Source organism: Sciurus vulgaris, assembly GCF_902686455.1.
Source record: "Sciurus vulgaris genome assembly, chromosome: 8".
NCBI classification, from domain to species: domain Eukaryota; kingdom Metazoa; phylum Chordata; class Mammalia; order Rodentia; family Sciuridae; genus Sciurus; species Sciurus vulgaris.
In genome coordinates this window covers 2563173-2567274 of record NC_136468.1, presented here as the reverse complement: position 1 = coordinate 2567274, position 4102 = coordinate 2563173, and the positions used below count along the sequence as shown (strand labels likewise).

The 4102-nt window shown below is 58.7% G+C and overlaps 1 long non-coding RNA gene across 2 annotated transcripts; it reads left to right on the top strand.

Annotated features, from left to right (window-relative positions):
- The first annotated feature begins 461 nt into the window (after window positions 1-461).
- On the top strand, window positions 462-3073 carry LOC306667454. 2 transcript variants are annotated; one of them, XR_013765552.1, is made up of 4 exons: window positions 462-1214; window positions 1422-1480; window positions 1913-2622; window positions 2906-3073. It is a non-coding gene; the product is annotated as an uncharacterized lncRNA (long non-coding RNA). The 2 variants fall into 2 exon arrangements; XR_013765553.1 differs by having other exon boundaries at window positions 1422-2622.
- The last annotated feature ends 1029 nt before the right edge of the window (window positions 3074-4102 follow it).

Here is a 4102-nt window from a genome sequence, read left to right as displayed (position 1 = left end):
CAGCACGTGCAGAAGGGGCCTCAGGACCTCAGAGCAGGTGACCTCACACTCGTGGTTTTGCATGTAGGCTCCACTTCACACACACACAGGTATGAATCCCCATGACCTCCTGACCTCCAGGTCAGCCTCACCACCGGGCAAGTGGGCTCAGTCTGCCCCAGTATCGTGCATTGACTGAACGCCTGCGACCCATGGGGACGCAAGGGGCTGTGGTCCGAGCACCTGCCTCCCTCCTGCGAGGCCTGGGAGGGGTGCGGGAGGACAGTTCCTCTGAGGTGAGCCAGCTGCACGTGCTGCCAGTTTTCCAGGAAGGGGTACTGTCATGGAGGAGGTGGGTGAGCAGAAATGTTCCGATGAGGACAGCGCCCTCTCTGGGGCAGGTGTGCAGGAGGGTGTGTGTCCAGTGGCCTGCTGCCTGCCAGTCTGCAGGAATGGTTGGGCTCTAGCAGGACAATGGTGACGAGGCCACCCTGTCCATGCTGTCACTGCCCAGTTGTGAACACCTGCTCTGCATGTAACCCAGAACACCTGGGAGAAGTGGCCGAGCCTGTAGGAGGTGGGTCGGCCCTGCAGAGCTGCACAAGGAACTGCCGCCGGCTCCTGTGGGTCTGGCCTGTGTGGCCCACAGCCCTGGCAGGCCACCTGCCCTCTCCCTCTTCCCCTCCTTTTCTCCCCAGGGCCAGCATCCATCCATCCTCAGCCAGGAGGAGGGAGTCCTGCCCAGCCTTGACCCTGGGCTTTGGTGCCTGGGCTGTGGGAGAAACATTCCCGCAGGCCTGCCACACCTCCCTGGCCCGCAGTCTCCTTGCTACTTCCTTAAAAACTCTGGCAGGCGGGGCCTCTGGCTCTCTGCGGGCCACATGTGCCGTCAATGATTAACCTCGGGTCTCTGGGTGCTCCCTCCTCTCTCCCTCACCTGCTCTTGAACCCGAGCCAAAGGGCTTTGGGGAAGTAGAGGGGCCGGAAAGCACAGAGCTGCGTTAAATCCTTCCTTTTCTCTAACTCTGAACCTCTGGAGGAAGCTGCCTGTGTCTTCCCTAAGGAGACTCCATTCCTCAAGACTGACCCCTCTTCATGGGCACACACTCAGAACCTTGCAGGAGACCAGGCTGACCTTCATACATGTCCACGTGGAGAATGCTGCACATGGGCACGCAGTGGTCTGGCCTTCTCTGTGGACACTGAGTCCCTGCACCAGCGGCAGCTCTGCCCTGGTGAGCGGTCTCCCCACTTCCTGGCTTGGCGGCCTTATGGGCGGGAGCACCCACCCCTCCTCTCTGCTGCTCTCTGCTCACCCCCATGAGGTCACGCCTGGGCTCACGTGGGCGACCCAGCCATGGACAGATCGTCCTGGGAGTTTGTCAGTGGCTCTGGACAGTGGGGTCTCTGTGCTGCTGGAAGCCGAGGCCTCTCCCTGGCAGGTGGTGTCTGTGCCGGGCCAGCGTGCTGACCTCCAGTCCTTGAGGAAGCCCCCTCCCGGGTCGGGACAGCTCCTGCTCAGGTCTCTCCAGATCCACCTGCCTGTCTCCCGCTCCTGAGTGGCTGGGGTCATGGTGGCTTTCTGGCTTGTCCTCCCTCACCCTTAACCACCTGGGAATAAGTTTAGACTATTCAAAAGTTAGCAGCCCTGGGTGAGGGATGACCCAGCCCTGGGGGAGGGATGACCAGCCATGGGAGAGGGGTGACCCAGCCCTGGGAGAGGGGTGACCCAGCCCTGGGTGAGGGATGACCAGCCCTGGGTGAGGGGTGACCCAGCCCTGGGGGAGGGGTGACCCAGCCCTGGGTGAGGGATGACCAGCCCTGGGGGAGGGATGACCCAGCCCTGGGGGAGGGGTGACCCAGCCCTGGGGGAGGGGTGACCCAGCCCTGGAGAGGGGTGACTGACTGTGTGACCCGTCCTTCACTCTTGTAGCACCCTCATTTGTTCATCACTGGTCTGTAAGGTAATAGGGGCTCAAGGACCCCTGGCCTGCCCATGTCTCTCACGTGAGTTCCTGGAGAGCAAACCTGGGCTCTGTTATGGGCAGTCCACCAACCCTGGCCACAGGACTCACCAGGATGGAGGCCATCTGACTCATCAGTGGGCACATGTGGGAGCGGAGGCTCCTGCCTGCTGTGGGGCTTGTCTTACCTGCTCTGCTCTCTCCCTGCCACACGCTCTCTGTCCCGGGGGTGCATCCAGCCCCTGAACTGCAGCTCCCAGGGCAGCCACTGGCTAGTACACCTGACCTCTGAGTGTCTAGCTGGACCAGTCCACCTGAAGTGTGCGCAGAGCACTCACATCTGGCTGTGGTTGGGCAGAGTGACCGGGGACACAGCTAGGTCCACAGTGCAGTGTTGGCTGCCTCCTGTGCACACAGGGGCATGGACACCCGATGTGAAGACAGGGATGCAACATCCCCAACACAGGCAACTCGGCACACTGCAGAGCGCCATATCCTCCTCTGCCTGGCCTGCCTGGCCTGCCTGGCGGATCCTGAGCTGCTGCTTCCGCCGGTGAGGGACCCTGGGAGAAGATCACGCGTATCACTATCAGGGGAAGATCAAAAGGCCAAATTCGAAGCACGGTTTCTACCAAACATGTGTTGCTTTTGCATCATGGTCAAGACAAAAAATTTTAAGGTAAACCATCATAAGCTGGAGACCAATTGCATGTGTCTTGGGGAAAGACAGCGCAGGGTCAAGGCCTGGCCTGCACCGGCAGCTGGACTGGGAGCAATCTGAGCAGATGGGGAGGGCAGGGCTGCATCTGAGCAGAAGGGGCGGGGCCTCAGACATCTGGGGAAGGGGCGTGTGGTGGAGCAGGCAGCAGGACCCCAGAGACCCTCAGACCCCTCTTGGAGAGGAGAAGTGGGGTCCTGGGAGGGGCCTTGGCAGAGCAGTGGACGGCCTGACGCTTTTGCAGGATATCGTGGGCAGCTGGGAGAGCAGACTCCAGGGGCGTGGGGACACCAACTCCAACGAGGGTGACAGCAGAGGTTTGGTCCTACATATGCCCCAGAGATGGAGCCGGTGGGGTCTGGGACTCCTGAGCACAAGGCCCCCCGGGGAAGGAGACGCCCAGGGCGCTGGTGCGGCGCAGGGTCTGAAGCAGCGTGCTGCGTGCGTGGGAGGGGAAAAGCCAGGCTGGCAACGTGGGCGTCACGGAGATGCACTGCCTCTCGCCGCAAGGAGCTTGTGACAATTTAGTAGGAGTCATGCGATGAACACACTGGCGAGGGTTCCTTAAGGGCACATGGCCACCCAGAGCCCTGTCCTCGCTGGAGTGGGCCGGATGCAAGATCGGGGTGCTGCTCCGGTCTCTGGAGGCCGGGAAGGAAGGCAGTCCTTCCCTCCTCTCCTCCTCCCTCCTCACCCCCTCCTCCCCCTCCCTCCTTCCTCTTCCCTCTTCCTTCCCTGTTTCTCTGGCAGTGGTTTGTATCTGAAGTGTTCCCCCAAATGTGCTGCAGGCTTCGTACCCAGCTCATGGCACTGTTGGGAGGTGGTGGGGCCTGGTGGAACCTTCAGGCCCCTGGGGGTGTACCCCTGATGGGGGTGATGGGACCCGGGCCCCACTATGTGCTCCCGACATGACGTGCTGCCTTGCCTCAGGCCCAGGGCAATGGGTCAGCTGACCATGGACTAAACCTCCAAAACTGTGTGTCAAAAACCTTTTCTCTTTATAAGTTGATTAGCTCAACTATTTGTTATAGTGATGGAAAGCTGACTGATAAGCACATCTTCTTATTTTCACTTTATTGAGATATGGTTCATAATAAAATGTTTAAGTCAGTGATTTTTGCTATATGAAATACTTTAACTTGTAAAAGTTGTGACAAAAATACAAATTACATAAAATTTACCCTTTAAAATCATTTTGACCACACAAGTCATTGGCACTAATTACGTTCACAATGTTGTACAACTTTCACTACTATTTATTTCCAAAACATTTCCAACACGCCAAGTAGCAGCTCTGTACCTGGAAAACACTGATTTGCCTTTCCCTTCCTCCAGCCCTGGAGGCCTTGACCTGCTTTCTCACCCCTTTGTAAAAACATGGGGTTGTATGGCATTTGTCTTTTGTGCCTCGCTTATTCCACAGAGCACAATGTCTTCAAAG